Source organism: Felis catus, chromosome B1 (assembly GCF_018350175.1).
Source record: "Felis catus isolate Fca126 chromosome B1, F.catus_Fca126_mat1.0, whole genome shotgun sequence".
NCBI lineage: Eukaryota > Metazoa > Chordata > Mammalia > Carnivora > Felidae > Felis > Felis catus.
The window spans coordinates 86,990,959-87,011,071 of record NC_058371.1 but is presented as its reverse complement, the minus strand read 5'-3'; the positions used below and the strand labels follow the sequence as shown (position 1 = coordinate 87,011,071).

Genomic DNA, 20,113 nt, shown 5'->3' with positions numbered 1-20,113 from the left:
TCAAAATAAAATAAGACATAAAGGAGGAAAATTCAATATCATGAAAAGAAAATGAAGGCTATGAGGATGAAGGTACAGTGGGTTCCAAAATGTGGAAAATCTCTCACCGCTGGGCCTGTGAATTAAGAAGCCGGGGTGCACAGTGGCCCCAAATCCTCACGTGCTTCTTCCATTGTGTGGAGGCAGGTAGGCGAATACTTTGAAATCACCCCTATTCCATCTGTACTACATTGTGCTTATAATCTGGGTCTGCTTGGGCAGCTACAACAAATTACCATAGACTGGGTGGCATAAACAACAGATATTTGTTTCTTGTAGTTCCGAAGGCTGAGGAGATCAAGATCAAGTTGCCAACAGATTTGGTGCCTAATGGGAGCTCTCTCCCTGGCTTGTAGACACCTCCTTCTCCAGGTGTGTTTGTCTGGTCTTTCCTGATGTGTGCTTGTAGAGAGAGCTCTCGTGTCTCTTCCTCTATTATAAGGACACCAATTTGATGGGGCTCCACCCTCATGGCCTCATTTAAACCTAATTCTCTCCCAAAAGCCTCACCTCCAAACACCAAAACATTGGGGATTAGGACTCCAACATCGACTGTTGGGGGACACAACCATTTAGTCTATGACATAACCCGAACCACAGAATCCAGGGTCTGTCAGAAATTAGTCTAGGTATTGGTAAAGACCATTGACCAATGCTGAGATGGGGAGGGGCAAGGGGGTAGAAAAGCAGAAGAGAGGAGCTCTGGAAGGCTCCCTCCTACCTCAGCCTGCCCCCTACAGGACTGCAAAGTGTGGAGTGTTTATCCTGGACCCTTCCACCCCTCTCTCAGAAGCCTCCGATCCTTGGATAGCATCTCTCTCCAGGGAAGCTTGGGGTCTCTGATAGCCTACCTCACCCTGCCTGCCCCTGGTGGGATTTTTTTGTCCCTAATATAGATAGAATGTTTGTGTCCTCCTAAGATTCATATGTTGAAAACCCTAATCCCCAATGTGATGGTTATTGGAGGTGGGACCTTCAGGAGGGAATTCGGTCATGAGGGTGGGGTCCCCATGGTAGGATCAGTGACCTTATAAAAAGAGACATCAGAGCTTGAGCTCACTCCCTCCTCCTCCCTACCCGCCCTCCACCCCACCTCCTCCCCTCCCTCCCTCTTTCCTACTCTCCCCCCTTCCACTCTCTCTCCCCCCCTCCCTATCATCCCCATGTGAGGAAACCAGGAAGACATTCTTACCAGAACCTGACAATGCTGGCCATGATCTCGGACTTCCCAGCCTCCAGCACTGCAAGAAATAAATGTTTGTTGTTTGAGTCACTCAGCCTATGGTATTTTTGTTATAGCAGCTGGAACTAAGACACTCACCCAACTTAAAACCAAACATTTTTGTTTATCAAATACACAAGTCCTTAAGCCACCACCATCCCCAACCCCCAACTCAACGCATGCACATGCGTGCACGCATACACACACACACACACTATACTAGTAAACGCACGCACACACACACACACACACACACACGCACTATACTAGTAAACGTTCATCAGTCCGTCTCTAAAAGAAAAAAATGCCCTGATTTATAAGATTTGCTCCTTCGATAATGCAAATACTACCACCATGGCTCATTTCAAATAACCAACATGATGCCACCAAATGGGGAGTTGGGAAGAGATACCAAATAGTACATCCTTATACAGCATTTCCACCATACAGACATAGTAGACGTAGATAGCTTCACGGCACAGATCATTGTAAAATAATTAGAAAATGATGACTTTTTAGTATTTAGTACCTCTGTCTCTAACATAAGTTTATTGAATTGTAGTTTATATAATTTAATTCATAATAATGGTGGCTGTGATTAAGAACCAGCTCACAAATATCCAGAACACTTAACCCTCAGCTCTATCTAGCCCACGGAAGCTGGCTGCAGCACACATTGCCCCACGCACTCCCCGTTCAGGCCTTGTTTCTGGTTTGCCAAGGCGACTGCTAATCGGTGACATTTCTTACGCAACTCAAAGGATCAACTACAAAGGTTGAAATTTTGGCAGGTACCTTTGCAGGCGTATGAAGTAGATGTTTCTTGGTGTCCTAGCAAAGTACCAGCGTTTTGCAGTGGACGCCCTACCACCAGACCGATAACGGCCTCGTGCTCCGCCGACCCTGTGCTTCATGCCAGCTGAAATCCGTATCCGCGAACTCAACTCAACGTGGCCCCCAAACACGGGAATAAAAAGTGAAAATTCCAGTCAAGCACTTGCTTTGGCGATACGATGCCAAAAGAGTGGCGTAACTAAAACGTTTTCCCCTCTGAATTGCCTGCACAGGTGGATGCCGCGTAGAGGAGGCCACATTGCACGGAACAGCCACGCGTATTACCTACTGGGTTCTTTCCGAGAAAGGCTCACACGACTTTGAAATAAGGGAGAAAGGCCAGCCGTCTGCTCTGCTCCGACGCCCTTGACAAGAGGTTTAGCTTCCTCACTCATCTTTCCAAGCACACAATATTTGAAAAAAGGACGGCAGAGCCAGCAAATCCTCTCATCAAAGAGGCATTGACTTTTAATTTTACAAATGTGGCTCTTTTCCATAAGGAACAGAGAGAATTCATTAGCACTGTACTCTAGAGACTCATTTCACCTGCATGTGTCTTTCTCCTGGCTATCTTATAATTATACCCCAGATTTCTGATTACAGAAATTTCCCCCCCTTAACCTCTGTACAGTTTTAGACTCTCTCCTTTTCCAGTCTCTCCTTCTCCAGTCTGCCTTGGAAAAAGAGAGGAAATAGGAAATTGGCAAAGAAAGGTACCTTCCTTCCCAGATTGCACTTCCTCCGCAGATAGAAGGAATGGGTGGGGAAACCATACTAATGACACCGTCACCATCCCCAGGAAACAGTTCCAATGTGTGTCCTTCTTGGGAGGGAGCAGAAGCCAAATCTGAAGCCACCCTTAGGTACGAATAAAAGAAACACTGAAATCAAGTTCGCTTAAAACCTGCGACCCTACCTGGACCTGTTAATTGCCACATCTACCAGCTGTATAGATAACTTCACATGTCACAACCTGTCCACGGCACTGTTTTCACCGTCTGCTGAGGTGCACTGAGGAGGAAATTACACAAATCGGCAGCCTTTACTACTTGCCTCCCCTAAATCCTTCCTCTGCTCCCACAGAAGCGAGGCCATTTCCAAAGCCACTCTGTACAAAAGTGTCCCCAGGATGTGTGCTCCTGCGAGCAGTTGTACGGTGAGAGGCATGGGTGTCGGAAACACGGAAGGAGGTGCTAATTCAAGAAGGAGGCAGCCCCGGACGGGGCTCCTATCTGTCTGTGGCAAGTGCATAGCTGTGCTAGTCGGGAGAACAACAGAACATCTGAACAGTTGCGATGTCTCTCCCCGATTCACGCACTTATCATTTCTTCTTTTCAAAAACGAAATTTCTCTCTAGCTTTGTGTTATTAGCCTCCAGTGATGAACAATAGGTTGGAAATTCTGAGAAAATAAACTGCTGAAATTATTATGCATTCCTTGCTCCAGATTGCTCTGTGAGCTACGGAATACATGTTCTGCATTCGGTGACTAAGGCCCCGTCCCATGTGTTTTCCCAGTTCAATCAACTGTGCTAAGAACTGTCACAATAGCCCTTGACGACAAGAAAATAAAATTTAGGGTAGGATGGAAAGCCTGACTTGCATGGTAATTCTTGTTTGCACCTGTTTTCTCCCCCTCTTGCTTCCTTTTCCCCTCTCGTTGACAATGTTTGCGAACCTTTTCATCCACCTTAATGACAAAGGAAAAGAAATGGGTTATTTTTCCAGTTTGGATAATTGCTTCTGAAATGCCGTCACCATCTTGCAAATGACTATGTTCCTTTCAACGTCAGACCACTGTGATCTCTGCACAACACAGGTTACCGTTTTGTCAGGGTTCTGGTCTGCTGAGAGGCTTGAGGGTTTTGTTCCGGTTTTTTGTTTTTTGGTTTTTAAGAAAAAGACAAAGCCAAAACCAAATAAGTCACCGTGATAACTTATGACAGAAAAATCAACATCTGAATCGAATGATAATCGCAGGAGCCAGGCAGCAGGGGGAGGATGGGTCTTGTGCCAAGAAAGGAAAGGCACGGAAAGTTATTTAAAACTGATCGAAACCCACTAGGAGTCACAATCCCATCACGGCTTCCCTTTGGAAAAGCAGTTTTCAGAAGCCCCAATTAACCTTAATTGAATTCTGCCTTAGTAATATCTAGAATTTTAATTGACTGGGAAGGTGATCATAAATCTTGGTTCATAATGCGGCTTAGCCATTAGTAAATCCCCGGATGGCACACAGCCTTGTCATGCAGGGGAGTTACTATTCTGCGGTTGAGGCTGGTTTTTAGATCATAAAACAAACATTCGAAAGAGAAAGCCCCTCACTGTCAGAGCCAGCCTGAAAACGGCTTCAGTGCAGAAGTTCAGAAGGAGAAATAAAGGATTCCAATGAACCAGAGTTCACGTCTGTGCTGTAGGCTTCAATGCCTTCCTGAAACGTGACCTGAAGCACCCAGCCCGCGTTAGCCTCCCGGAAAGAAATTATCCCCCAATCATTTAGGATCAGCATAGTGTCGTTCGTGTTTTCTCTTTTAGAAAATCAGCCGTCAGTTCCCTCGGTTTTTGATTAAAACTGCGGAGGACAGGGAACTATCTTAGGCCTTTCAAACTGCCTGAATGTGGCTATTTAACTCAAAGAGTCTCAATAAGGTGCCTCTTCAGAACCCCAAAGGCATCCAAAACAGGGAAGCCTGAGCATGTGTGTTTTGAAGGAAAAAAGAAATTTCCCTTGTAGATGCTGATCTGGAATTCTCTCCTACCCACCCCCCCCCCAAAAAAAAAATACCACCTGAGGTTGAAAACCCATGGCTTTAGCCAAATTGGCTAACCCAATCAATCACATGGATTGATTCTTCTCTCACTAAATTGAATGTATGTTTGAAATGAACTAAGTTACTAGTTATTTTGAAATCCTCTGGAAATAGTTTGGATGTGATTTGATGTAGGAGGACCCATGCCTCAGATAAGTTACTCGCTTTCTTTCTCCCCGTTTTCGCCCACACATCTTGATCCCTCGGCCACAAAAAAAAAAAAATCACAGTGTTTCCCCTATTTGATGGTCTCCCCACTTTTGTTTGTTTCATTCAAACCCTCACAACACTGCCAACAGAGACCATCAAAAGCCTAAAAATTCACCAATGGCAGGGGAAACGTTCTGTATACTAGCCAGGTGGGGAAAAGCACGAAAGGGTGAATCTAAAAAGTCCTGGTTGGGCACAGGGAAAATCTGTCTCTTCTAGAGATTCCCAGCTCTCTTCTCACTTCAACTGTCACCAACTTGCAGGAGCTACTGAGTTGCCCAATGGAGAGAAATTGGTCAGAAATGAACCAGGCAAACTGACACTATATGCAAATGCTCTCTCCCTCCCTCTCTCTCCTATACATATTTTGAATACTTCTCATCCAAAAAACACTTTTCAGGAATGACACGAAGAGAAAGGAAGACATAACTGTTAAGGAAGTCTAGACACCAATTAATTTCGCCCCCTGCTTGCTATGTAACTTTTCAAGCCTCCTTGGTAAGTGGGAATGAGCATGTCTGTGATGGATGAAAGTTAAAGAAGATGCCTGCAGAACAGGACCCTCATTATATTAATTCCCTCAATATACCTCATTTAGAATAAAAATATCAAAGAGAACGGAGGGCATTACTTGAGTAAATCTGGCATCTAGATGGCATAAGGGTGAGAGATTGGCATTCTCGGCATACTGATATTTGTTTACCAGTTGGCCTGTTTCAGGAAATGTTTCCAATTCCCTGTAATTAAGGGCAAATCACAGAGCAAGCCCAGAAAGGAGACACAGACTAGTTCAGAGTCAATCTTTAATATCCAGGCCAATATTTCCAAAGTATGACCAGTGAAGTGCCTGCATTATAACTATCCTGGGCCCTTATCACCAATATCGATTCCTGAGCGTCATCGCTGAGAAGGGGGCCCAGGAATATACACTTTACAAGCTCTTCAGGTTATACCTACACTCGCTAAAAATTAGAAATCACTAATGTAGGCAACAATAATTGTCATGTATGAGGAATTTTCTTATCAAGATTAAGTCAAGGTGATCTAGTTGTTTAACAATTAAACTCAGGAGAAATTTTTTTCCAGGTTTATCATTGAGTTGACAAACTAAGTCAGGCTTCCTATTTTGTTTTGTTTTTAAAATATGAGTTAAAGAGGGGCATCTGGGTGGCTCAGTCAGTTAAGCATCCAACTCTTGATTTTGACTCAGGTCATGATCTCACCGTTGGTGAGATCAAGCCCTGAGTGAGGCTCTATGCTGACAGTGTGACAGTGCAGAGCCTGCTTGGGATTCTCTCTCTTTCCCTCTCTCTCTGGCCCTTCCCCACTGGTTCTCTCTCTTTCTCTCTCTCTCTCTCTCTCTCTCTCTCTAAAAATAAATAAATAGACATTAAGAAAGAAAGAAAGAAAGAAAGAAAGAAAAGAAAAGAAAAGAAGAGAAAAGAAAAGAAAAGAAAAGAAAAGAAAAGAAAAGAAAAGAAAAGAAAAGAAAAGAAAAGAAAAGAAAAGAAAAGAAAAAACATGAAGAAATGAACTTAAGCTGTCTAGGACTTAAGAGTCAAGTGTTTGCAGTGGGGGCAATAGAATAACTCTAGCGTCCTGTGGGTCTACATGAAGCTTGGAAAGCCACAACTGGTGATATTGACCAGGGGGTCCACCAGGTGACATGGTGAATCATCTAGAGTTTGCTACAAACCACTCCAAAACTTTGAGGCTTGAAATAACAATCATTTAATCGCTCATGATTCCAAAATTTGGTTGGGTGGTTTTCTGGTTTTGACCTGGCTCATGTGAGGCCAAGTGGGCTAGGGCGACCTCACTCACCTGTCTGGAGACTCAGCCGGTGCTGGCTTATCTCTGCTCTCCAGGGTCCTCCTTGGCAGACTACAGGGGCTTCCTTACATGGGGGCCACATTTCAAGAGAGCAAGTGGTGGGGTGCCTGGGTAGCTCAGCCGGTTAAGCGTCCGACTTCGGCTCAGGTCATGATCTCACGGTTTGTGAGTTCGAGCCCCACGTCGGGCTCTGTGCCGACAGCTTGGAGCCTGGAGTCTGCTTCAGATTCTGTGTCTCCCTCTCTCTCTGGCCCTTCCCCTCTCGAGCTCTGCCTCTCTCTCTCTCAAGAATAAAATAAACGTTAAAAAAAAATTTTATTTAAAAAAAAAGAGAGAGAGCAAATAGAATGTGCAACCCGTCTCAAGGAGCAGGCTTAGAACTTGCACAATGTCATACCAACCACATTAAATGTAGTCAAGGACAGACCAAATCCAAAGAACCGGCAAATAGACTCTACCTCTTTAAGGACAGAGGTGCAAAGAAACTGTGGCCATTTGCAATTCTACTTCATAGCACAGAGAGGCAGAGATAAGGGAAGAGTCTGAAGCATTGGAGGTGCTGAAAATAGGATCCAAGTGGATGCTATGTCTGTGCCCCTCACACAGTCAGCGATGGCCTGGAAGCGTGGCCCCCCCTTCAGCTAATAACTCTCACTCTCTTCACATCCTTTTCAACCACATCTCTCTCCCTTTTGTTTTCTATGCCCTTTTTCAAAAACAAGATAGCCTCTTTATGACACGAACATTGTCAGGACTGGAAAACATGGTAATGGTTAACACTTCTCCCCAGGTTGCCCAGCCTCAAAACTTCTGAATCCCCTTTGTCTTTCTCCTTTTCTTCTCACGATCGGTCATTGTCTAGCCCTATGGATACTATCTCTGCAATACTGCTTTATCCCCGGAGCGTGTCCCCTGCTGAGGACTCACGCCATCACCCTCCTCAGCACCTCAGTATTTCTCCAACATCTACTAGTAATGACGAGACCTTGGGCAACTCCCTTCAGGTTCTCAGACCTGTTTCCTCACCTGTGAAGTCAGAACAAAAATGTACTCACCCAACAGAGTCGTTATGTGGATGAAACGGTACGTTCCATGTGAAGTATTTGGCACAGAGCCTAGCACGCTAGCGAATGTTTACTGAACGTAACCCGTTCTATTCAGCCTATAGCAAATCATCCTCCTTATTTACCAGATCGTTTGTCCGGTTCCGAAAAACACAGGAGTTCCCCCAAAGACTTTGAAAGTAAATTTCTCAACCTAGCATGTAAGGCCCTTCACGTCTGACCAGATTGTACCTGCCCTCTTTCTTGACCTTCTCCTCAAAATTCCCTGTTCTTCTGATGAAGACCCCCCACCCTTTTCCACCTATCAAAGTCATATTCATCCCTCAAGACATGTGCCCACAAACACTCTGTGACCACCTACCTGCCCAGGCACCACACCAATACCCTCAAACACACAGTCACAGTCCATATCCTGGGAAGTTCAATGTCCCCTCAAAGGACCCCCCTTCTATCACACTTTTTCTCATTCTCCATCATACAACCCAGCCCCAAATGATCCTTTCTTCCTTTGAACATCCCAAATAATGTATCTGTGCTTGTCTTACGGTACTTATGTCGTGCCTTGTATTGTAGTTCTGACTAATCTCACATCCTGGATTACAAACTCTCAGGACCAGGTCTTGTCATCTAACCTACACAATTATGTTTAATCTAGTATCATGCATTTCCTGAACTGAACCATTTCTGAACTGAACTCACCAACTGAACTCACCATAACAGTGGGGCACCCGATGGCTCAGTCAGTTAAGCGACTGACTCTTGATTTCAACTCAGATCATGATTTCATGGCTTGTGAATTCAAGCCCTGCATCAGGCTCCGCCCTGTGACAATGTGGAGCCTGCTTGGGATTCTCTCTTTCTTCCTCTGTCTCTGCCCCCGCTGTGCATGCTCTCTTTCTCAAAATAAATAAATAAACTTCAACAATTAAAAATAAAAATAATAATTCACCATGACATTATTATGCTCTGTTGTACTTGTATCAAGACAGAAATGTGCACAATTCACTGCCTCAACCACTTCCTATCTATTTTTGAAGAAACTGCAGGAGCATGAGGCTCTCAAAGCTCTCACTCGCTCATGATTTTTTGCCCCTTTTCATAGGATCCGTGGGTTGAACTATTATCTCTGACTGATGATATTTTAAATTTACCCAATGGTACTTAAATTTATCTGGTGGCATTTTAAATTGATCTAATCTATTTAATTTATTTCATCTAATTTAATTAAACATCATTTCACCTGATGTTATTTAAATTACCCACATGATACTTTAAATTTATCACAGAAGTTAATCAGAATCGATAAAATTGGTTTAGGGCAGTGGTCCTCAAAGTGCAGTCCCTGGACTAGCACCACAGATTCACTTGGGGACTTATTAGAAATGCAAATTCTCAGACCCCAACCCAAAAATTCACGGGTGGGGCCCAGCAGGCTATGTGTTAACAGACTTCAGGTGATTCTGATGCATGCTAATGTCTGAGAACCTCTGGTGAAGAGATGGAATGAAATCATTTCTGGGCAAATAAACTGATAATGCAGATACAAGATGGGAAACAAGTTTTTTGATGAAAATCAACTATCCCTGGGTTATGGTTTGCATAGATTTGCAGAAGACCAGCAGAGATAGCAGATGAGTGCAGTGGCTGAGACCCAATTTCTGTGATTGGCCAAGGTACAAGATATGCATCTGTTTACCCTGGAACTAAGGGAATAGGGACTGTGTTATAATGTGATAGTGTCAGCACCCAGAATTATTTTTCGAGCTGGGCTTTTTCCTTCACAGGTGGAAGGGAAAAGTCCGAAAGATTTAGAATATGCTCCAAAGAATGCAGTGCATGAAAGTGTTAGAATTTGGGTTTTCCCTTCACAGTGGGAGAACCGGAAACAAAAGGAAGAAGAGTCATTGACTGCACGATGACTCACATCACAGAGGACCCAGCCAGCCTCCCCTGCAGGTGTTCAGGCATTCAGAGCAGTGGCTAGGTGGCTCAGGAGCCTCACCTGATCTCCCTGAGCGCTGCTGGTGGACACCTGCTCTCACACACTCTCACGTGAACTAGGATTACCTTATTAACCTTTACCACACCGCAAGGCCGAGCGACTCAGATCACATTTTGCTGCATAACTACGCATCTAAAGTCTACTGACAACTTTCCAACCAGTAGAAAAACATGCCTTAACTTGTCTGAGAACTCATTACTAGGCCCAGGTAAGCGAAATGTGCCTTTCTGAAAAATATATAGTACGGGCACGTAAAAGTTTAAAATTCATTCTATACAGGTTGCTGTTGGTTAAGTTCCTGAATCAAAGGATTCTCAGCGATTTCTTAGAAAATCAAATTGGCTGCAGAGATTTAATGATCTGTGTTAGAGACGTGCAGCAGATGTGTAGAGAGAAAGAGTAACGCGTGACACAATGCCAGAAGCTTCCATGGAGACAAGAATTTGACACACAATTCCTAAGTTTTTAAAAATCGGGGCGTAAGTGATAAGGGCTAACAGAATCCAGTTGGAAGTCAAAGTGGAGGTCAAATCAGAAGTAGCTGCATAAAATTATGACGATAAGGTAATGGGAAAGTAAGTTAGATTCTACATCCAGCGCAGGTTCTGTCTACATAGAAGGTGACATTCATTGACAAACAGTCTGACATAACTTTGGGTCCTACAGTACCAGTAATTTTTTTGGCCTTATTGAGGTATAATTACATATAAAATTGTAATATATTTCAAGGATACATGGTGACAATTTGATACATGTAGACAGTCCCAGTAACTCTATAATGGACTTTATACTGTGCCCTCTTCCCCTCATTCCCAGCCCCACCTCAATCAAAACCTAAAAATTTACTAACAAATACATTGTCAGAGGAAGAGGAATCTTCCCTCCTTGACAATGCCACTAGAGAACATCAGTATAGTTAACACCAGTAGGAAATTCTTTCACAGATTTTTTGCCATCCCTTCTCACCTTTCAGATGCAAAGTGATTTATTCAGTACGCAAATATTCATTGAGCTCCTAATAAGTTCCAGATGCTGTGCTACAAACTGGGAATACATTCAAAGAATTTGCAATCAAATGCAGCACACCGAAGTTTCCTCGGAATCACCTGAGGTGCTTGTTAAAATACCGATTTCCAGGCCCTGCTCCAAACCTTAATCAGACTCTCTGGGAATGGAACCTTAGGTCTGTGGGCTTCAGAGGCTACACCAAGTATTAAAGCCCACGGGTACGCGTTAATGGGAAAAGCTTCTTCCCTGTCTGCAGATTATGGTGCCTTTGTCCTCATGTCAGTGACTGCTTCCTTGGAAGGAAAGCTGTCTGCATGGCGGCCTCTAGCAAATGCTCCCTGCACTCTGGCCTTACACAGACCCCAGATTCTGGCAAAGGCAAACGAGCCACTAGGGAAAGGCTTAGGCCATTTGGCCTTCCGCTAAAGCTCTCGGACCATGAGGGAGGTGTCAGCAGAAGAGGTACCGTCTACCGCAACCTGACGTCATTGTACTTAGCATGTGTGCTGGGGTAGGTGGAGGTTCTAGGGACGCAGCAGAATAAGAACTTGGAGGCAACGATTTGGGGCTTTTATCATAAGAGTTCTTAACTGAAGGACAAAGATACTTGTTTCTAATTTTACATCCTTTGGACTTTACCATATCTGGACTTGAAACTTCAAGAACATTTAATTATTGAACTTTAATTTCTTCCTGGAAATTTGATAATGGGAAAGACTTTATATCTAACTTTGGAGTATCTCTCTACTGTTGGCACTTTATTATTAGGTCACTTAATCTCCTCATGGATTCTCTGATATGCAATGCTGAACAGCAGGGCTGAAGGGAAAGAGGTGCTATTTCTTGGGTCCTCTGTGTCCTCAACAGCCTTGGTATAATCAGTATCTCTAAACAGCAGAGATGTGCTGAGGGTCTGTCGGGTGCTTGTTCTGACTGGGTCCCCTGGAAATTAAATGTCCCTGGTTTAAACGAGGCTAAAAGACACTGAGGGAGCCTGGGACTACAAAATGCGGTGATGCAGCGGTTCTGGGAAATCAAATAGACTTAGAGACCTGAGCCCTAAAAAAGACAGACCCAAAAGCTATCATAGCAGCATTTGGGAAGAGAGGTATCAAAGACTCCCAGACTCCTGTTGTCAGAGCAAGACCCAAGAATGGGACAGGGACCCAGAGAATCCAATCAACGGGTTTAAACTAGGAGTTCTCAAAACATGGGACCCAGAACAGCACAACAGCACCACCCAGGAAGTGGTTAGTTATTTCTGTGCCTAGTCAAGTTGTTGGTAGGATTCCAGAAAAACTCCTTCTGCCCTGACACGCCCAACATCACAACACAGAGGTGCAAAGCCAGAGGTCATATGACACTGAGAATGCGTCCGAAAGCTAGGATGCCCTATAAGCTATTGTTCCAACTAGGTGAGCTAGCCTAAAGGATCAGGTTGTCAAATCAGATCCACTCAAATCAGAGACTTCCCTCAAATCAAGCTGTGCTAGTAATTTTAAGGATATAAATAAATAGGAGACAAAACAGAGTGAGGTCTGCATGACTACCCAAGTCCTTCCTTCCCACATCGGACATATGTCCTCTGGCCCACAGTAATAACATATGGGGTCTCTAGATGAGGTTTATGCATCCCCCTCACATGGTAGGGAATTTTTAGGTTATGAAACATCCCCGTGTAATACCCAGGTAGTTGTACAAGTAACATGATCTTCTCCATGCATCATGCCTTATAAATCTATATCATCTAGGTTTCTTGACCATACGTAACCTTAAATCAGAAATATTCAGGTAAGAACATTCCATATATAAGGACTCTCCTATCAAATATCATTAGTCTATCAGGAGTCCAATTATCAGCATGTTTACAGGGAGATGGCACGAGGCCACTGCCTTACTTTTTTGGAAGGATTCCCCCAGGAATCAGAGGAGAAATGGAGCACAGGTGAGCTGCTTTAACTCCCTTCTCCTCCACCCCAGGACGCTTTTGAGAGGGAATGGAAAGACCCCATTAATAATTATGCCAAGGGGCGCCTGGGTGGCTCAGTCAGTTGAGCGTCTAACTCTTGATTTCAGCTCAGGTCATGATCCCGGGGTCATGGGATCGAGCCCCAAGTCAGGAGCCTGCTTAAGATTCTCTCTCTCTCCCTCTGCCCCTCTCCCCACCGCCACTAGCTCTCTGTCTAAAATAAAAATAATAACAATTATGCCAAGACAACAAGTATAAACTAGGACTGACGCAGATAAACCAGAATATATTGTCACCCTATCTATAGCACCCAGCCGGGAGGTGGGTACCCGCCGGAAGTTTGTGGGTAGAAGAGAAACAAGATTTGAACGGCAAGGAACTAGAAGCCAGTATACTGAAAACTATCTTAATTTTCACATATGTACAATTATAACTGGAGGATTCAATTCTCACTGAAGCCTGGTCCAAACAAAAGTTCGTTTCTGTCAGGAATATACTCAATAACGTGAGATATACAGTTACAAATGCACTAGATATTTTTTTCTTTTTTTGATGAGAATTGTACAAATCAGAATTTGTTATAACTCCTGTATCCTAGGCCACAATCCTATAGCTCTAGTAAACGACAAGTTTGTGTGTAACATCACGTGATTCATATATTGTCAAGTCTAAGAAAATAAAATTAAAAAGTTCTGATCCTTCATGCTAAAGGAAGGACTGAATTATCTATCAGCACTATAAAAATTGATATTATAAAATCATTGTCACGTAAAGAGGCACCCAAAGAGTACTGCCAAAAAAAGGAGGGGAAAAACATAAAAGTATCCTAGAAAATATATTAATAAAATAGTATGTTATTTTCTGGATTGTGTCATGTTTGTGATATTTTTCAGCTTTGGGGGCGGCCCTATAGTGAGATAGGGAAAAAAAAAAGAGAGATTGGGGAGTCAGACAGACCTGGTTTGAATCCTGGTCCTCCCATTTACTAATTACGTGACTTTGGATGAGTCCCTTTACTTTTGGTGCCTCAGTTTCTTCATCTGTAAAATGGGGAGAATAAGAGTGGCCTACATCATAGGAACATCATGAAAATTAAGTAAGTTGCTACCTATAGAGTACCTAGAACATAACCAGGTGCATAAGAAGTGCTCTATTTGTGTTAACAATTAAGTGGGCAAGTTTCCTAACCTCTCTTGAGTCTTCACTTCTACTCTTACAAAATGAGGAAATAATACTCATCTTAAGAAATGTAAGGATTCAAAATAAGTAAATAAAACTAATTAAAAAAATAAAAAAGACATGTAAGGATTCAAGGTTACTAAAGTCACTGGAATTAGTAAGCATCAATAAATGAGAATTATTGGTCCTCAAATAACAGGTGCCAGTGAGTCAATGAGTCCCTTGTCCCAGCTTCTTCAATGAAGGACTCTCATCCACTGGGGAGGAGGTGTGGAAACTCCTGCCTGTAGCCCCCCTCCCCCACTGAGCCTGGTTCCCCTCCCTGTCAGCACCCCCCCACCCCTGCACCCTCCTCTCCTCCCTCCTCTCCTCCTCCTCACCCTCTCAGTTTAGACTTTAGATAACAAGTTTACCTTATCCTTTGTTTTGAATAAAAGTGCCTAAGTCGCCTTAGGGCAACAGGATTTCTGCCTTTTACATTTTATTTCATGGTTTTTCTTTCTTCTCTCTTTTTCAAGTTTACAGTGTTTACTTTATTACACTCAGTATGAAAAAAAAAGATGAGTTGTTAATTGGAATGCCTGGGTTCTCTCCATGCCTAGAAATTAAACGATACACTTGGGTCTCAAGAAGAAATGGGTATTGATTCCACTTTAACTGTCAGGGATGTTCTCTGACTTCCAACATGCCCTTTGTTCCCTTCCCCCGCAGCCAGAAAACAGCATATTTTAGGTAATGCAGCCTGACTTACCTAATGGAACGGGTTGAAGCCTTTATTTAAAAGCAAAAGCCCCAAACTAACACCTGAAAAGAGGTCATTTCAATGTTGTACTTGGAGGAAACTATGAAAAACTTGGTACTTCACTGAACTTCAACCTCCGGTGTCAGTTTAATCCACTCATTGATTTTTATTCATTTATAAACCATTAAGGCCCTGCGTGGTACTCCGATAGGCACTCCTCAGATACAAGGCCAAAGAAACCAAACTTTTACTGCTCCATTTCTGAATGTAAAAGCCTGGGTGCTGCAAAGACCAAGAGGCTGAACTAAAGAGGGAAGGAGGGAGGGGGGGAGGGGGCATCAGCTCTGGGTCTCTGTCCAGCACGGCCAGTTGAGCATTATCTGCAGGACTCCCGCCCAAGCAAAGTTTTGGGGTTTTTTTTAAATGAGACAGACCCACATAGAACAACAGCTCTTGCAGAGGGAAAATCACCAATAGTACCCAGGTAATTCCAAGGCATCATCCTATTAAGCTGTTGACTCTATACAGCTGAATGAGGAAGATACATGTTTTACTACCTTCCAGGGGCGGGCCCCTAGCGTTCTACACACAGAGGCCTGTGGGATCATCTGGTTGTTCCCCACCTCTGAGCTGAGGGCTCCCCCTCCTAGGTCTTATCTCATTGTAGACCTGGATCTCAACTAGCACATGAGTACTGATGCTCAGCTCCCCCCACCCCACCCCACCCCCCGCCACAGCACTAACACCTTTAACAAGAATACCCAAAACCTGCTACAAAAATAGTATGAGAGTTGAATATTATTTTTGTAAAGAAAATATATACTTTATTTTTTTAATGTTTATTTTTGAGAGAGAGAGAGCATGTGAGTGCAGGCGCATATGGGAGCGTGAGTGGGGGCAGGGGCAGAGAACAAGGGGGACAGAGGATCTGAAGCAGGCTCTGTGCTGACAGCAGAGAGCCCAATGCAGGGCTCGAACTTGCGATCCATGAGATTATGACCTGAGCTGAAGTCAGATGCTTAACTAACTGAGCCACCCAGGTGCCCATGTAAAAAATACATATACTTTGGGGCGCCTGGGTGGCACAGTTTGTTAAGCGTCCGACTTTGGCTCAGGTTATGATCTCACAGTCTGTGAGTTCGAGCCCCGTATCGGGCTCTGTGCTGACAGCGCAGAGCCTGGAGCCTGCTTTGGATTCTATCTCCCTCTGTCTCTGCCCCTCCCCTGGTCACGCTCTATCTCTCTCTCAAAAATAAATAAACATTAAAGAAATTTTTTTTAAATGTATATATATATATACTTTAAATATGTGTGTGTGTGTGCGTGTGTGTGTGTAAATTTAAATAACTGAATCATGGTGTTTAGGCGATTTATATGTGCATGTGTTGTATACTGTAGCCCCCTTCCTGTTCCATCCTTCCCTCCCTCCTTCTTTTCCTTCCTTCTCCTTTCTTTCTTTCATCTATTTTAGGCCAGAATCTCCAGGACACTATCTGTACTATCAAGGAGTGATATAAACTCCTCACAGGCTTGTGATCTGTTCCTGTCTAAGCTCTCCCACAATCGTAGGATATCCAGCTCTAAAACATTTCACGAAGCAGGACTCTCCATTCCCACTGCAACCCAATTGCCTAAAATCCCGGACAGAGGACCATTTACTCAGGATCCCCTGAAGAGTGTTACCTGCTAAACAAAACATTTGGCTGTTGTCCTTCACAAACGAAGAGGCTGCAGTGGACCCATTGCTGGCAAGGAAAGTACAGGACTGGCTTTGGAATCAAACAGACTTGGGCGAAACTCTTGGCTCTGCCACTCACCAGCTTGTGGCCTTGGATTTAGAAACCTCTCGGACTCTATTTCCTCACCTGTAAAATGGGAAGAAGTCCATCTACCTCAGCAGATTGTCGTGAAGATTAATGAGGTGAGGGTGCAAAGTATCTGGCCAAATAGGCTCTCGATCAATGGTACTAACCAATAGTAAGGGCTACCGTTAAGACCAGGGCTTTGAGCTAGTTTCATGGTAAAAGCACAACCCAAGTAATTAGCATCCCTCTTTCAAAGGTCAGCTTTCTTTGGTAGGCATTGACAAAGCAGGGCTTCAGTTACACTTGCCTGAGATCTCTACTGGGAAGTGCTCCCTCCTCTAGGGCAGGTCACCGCTCACCTTGTGGCTGGCTGGTCACTGTCTGGGACTCCTGACACGGACTTCAAATGGCTGCTGCTGCTTCTTGCTGGAAGCCGAGCTATCCCAGCCTGATGGCAAGGCCCGGGCTGTGGATGGATTGGTGAGTTCAAGGCGGCCCATCGACAGTGAAGCTTCTTGTACTCCCGCTTTTAGGTAATTTGGCCTTAAAAGTACCCGGGGTATTGTCTGTTGGAGAATTGCCCTCGGCAGGCCCCCTGGGAAAAGAACAACTAGGGAAGAAAATAAGGTTCCACAAGAAATTGTGTGGCCTTACGTTTAGCCCTTGTCATTCCCCATGGAGACTCCTCTACTTACAGGAAGGATAGCCTCATACATTTGCCAACAAAGAAGGCCCATAAAGGAGAGACATATGGATTTGAAAGCCCTACGGTAACTAAGGAGTGTATCTATGGACACAGGTCACTCTAACCCCTAGGTTCACTTGGCCCCCAGGAGGCATTCCAGATGATGAGTGAACCTAGTCGGTTAAAGTACAGAATGGTTCATTAGTTCCTAGGTGCGTGGTCTCTCTGAGAATGTATGAGGCATGGGTTTCTAAGGCTTTTTTGGCCCCTTCCTGGCACCTCGGACTGAGGCAAACACATTGTTCTTCTGGCCTCATGTGGTTAGGAGGTCATGTCCCTGGAACAGTCCCATGTTCCACTTGAGGAGAAATGGAGGGCCTTTCACGAGAACAGCAAAGCAAATGCTTTCTAGACTATAGATAATTATAGATAAACGCAGACGCATAATGGAATAGTGTAAGAAATTAATCAATAATCAAAGGGTATGTGGAAACATTATGAGAAAATTGCCACGTTATTTCTTAAAGGTTGACTACACATAGGAACATTTTCAAAATTAGGTAATGTCAGAAAAACATAGATGACGTATGCTACGAGGAAATCGCTAGCATATATAATGCCACGTTTGCTACGATAAATCGGCCAGATCAACGCACTGCTGTTGTCCGTGTCCATTTTTATTTTCGTTTTTTAGTTTAGTCTTGTTGTACCTTCACCGACGCCGTTCTTCCTTCGGGAACCCCTGGACCTGCTGTAGCTGGGCTCCGGCAGCTTCTCTAAGGGAGCGAGCAGAGAGGGACATGTGCAGGTAGCACCTCCTTCTATTGTGCTGTCTCTTTATTCTCTGCATCCCTCAACCAGAGAGGCCACACAGGGACGCGTATCAGATTGCCCTAAAAGGCTGGGGGAATTCAAGGGAATTACAACATTGGAAAAGAACACAAAGTTCTATGCTAAAGACGATGTTTCCCCTGGACCCAGAAAACTAACTCCCCCTGAACAAGGGGCCCAGCCCACTTCCTAACACTGCTCTCCCAGCCTCAGGTCTGCCCACCTCTCAAAAACATCTTTCCTTTACGCTCTGCGGGAGAAAACACTACGTGTTAACCAGTCGTTGCTCATCTGGCTCTTCCTGGGCACAAAGGGAGACTCCACTCCCCGCCCACCTTGCAGTTAACGTTAGGGCAGAGGATTGGGGTCTGGACAATGGGACACGACCAGAAGTGTCTATCACAGCCACGTCTGGCCTTCATACCATCATGCCTGATAATTCCACTCCTCCTCCTCTCCTGCCATAACGTCCTTGTTTCAGATATGGCATCCCTACAAGATGGAAGAAGCCTGCCCAAGACAGAGGAACGCTGTCCATGGAGTGTGTGTGGAGAGCAAAGCATAAACCCTTATTGTGTGAAGCCACTGTGAATCCAGGACTTACGCGTTAGCACAGCACAGCATCGACCACCCATACAGATACACCTCAGACTCAGACTCTTCATTCACCATGCAAGACACCCCTACCCTCAGGTACTCCGGAATCTACCGCCCTCCTCTACCAAATCTGAGCTAATCATCTCAAATAACACCCCAAAGAACGAAGTCAGACCTTATCAGAACAGTCGGTGATGACTTTGACTCTTCAAGTTCCAAGGAAGAGTCCAGCAAGATCATCTCAGACCAGGGCTCACAAACTCAAATGTCTACAGTGGACATCAGTCACACAGATGATGCCAAGGAGTGGCGCAGGCTGGGTACAGAACCATGGCAAACTGAGTAAGGTACGCCTTGTCTAAAGGAAGCAGCTTCTACCAATCTCCCCAACAGGTACCATGCAGACCGTGGGCCAGTGTTGCCAGATCTTGCAGTCACTTAAAAGAAGACAGAAATCTGGGTTTCTATATAAAATCGCCAAAGTTTCATAATTCGTCAACCACTTCAAATTGAAGACAAACACTTGGCACACCGAACGAAACTGAATCACCCGCTTCATCGGCCTGTGCCGTGTCACATTCCCATTTTTCATCCTCTTTCTAACCTGTATTGATAGGGGAAAAATTGTGTGGTAAGGTGGCTGACAGGACTGATAGGGGAACTCCAGGCCCCAACTGAAGACTCACTCCCCTTCCGGGTTCTTCTTCCCGCCCCGCTTGCCTGAATGAGCCGAATTACTAATACGGAAGTAACAGACAATAAATTGTCCCCCATGCTTGCTCAGGCCTCAGACCTCTGGAGAGTGATCTCCTCTGAGCCCCCCGGTGGGAAATAAACCTCCTGCCTTCCAAGATCTGCGAGTGCCACTTGGTTCCTCCGCCAGGTGATCCAGACCAGGTTCCGTAACAGTATGATTCCTTGAATCCTGCCCTATAGTATGCAAGGCTGTTCTCCCACAGTGAAGTTAATATCCTACAACTAGGCAGAGCAATACCTTTCTCTTATCACCAATCCTCCCCCATCCCCAAATCCTCAAATTCAAATTGTGCCTCTATGGTCAGCAAGAATCCAACCCGCTGATAAATACACACACACACACACACACACACACACACACACACACACACACAGATACACACATTGACTACAGCTCTCTTACTACACCAAGACTTGCCCCAAGCTTTAAATTACCATATGCAAGGACTCTGTTAAATTCTTGAGCCAGAGACTGTCCTTGCTCCATTCTCTCAGGAAAAAAGGAGTACCATTAGTGATTACGCCTCT

At 44.5% G+C, this 20,113-nt stretch overlaps 1 long non-coding RNA gene across 1 annotated transcript in view; it reads right to left on the bottom strand.

The window, feature by feature from the left end:
* LOC123384935 overlaps nucleotides 1-1,420 on the bottom strand; it is a 78,972-nt gene extending 77,552 nt beyond the window's left edge. Inside the window, exon 1 of the long non-coding RNA XR_006596746.1 lies at nucleotides 1,232-1,420. This is a non-coding gene — a long non-coding RNA (uncharacterized LOC123384935). The remainder of the gene's footprint in view (nucleotides 1-1,231) is intronic.
* Between the last annotated feature and the right edge of the window lie 18,693 nt (nucleotides 1,421-20,113).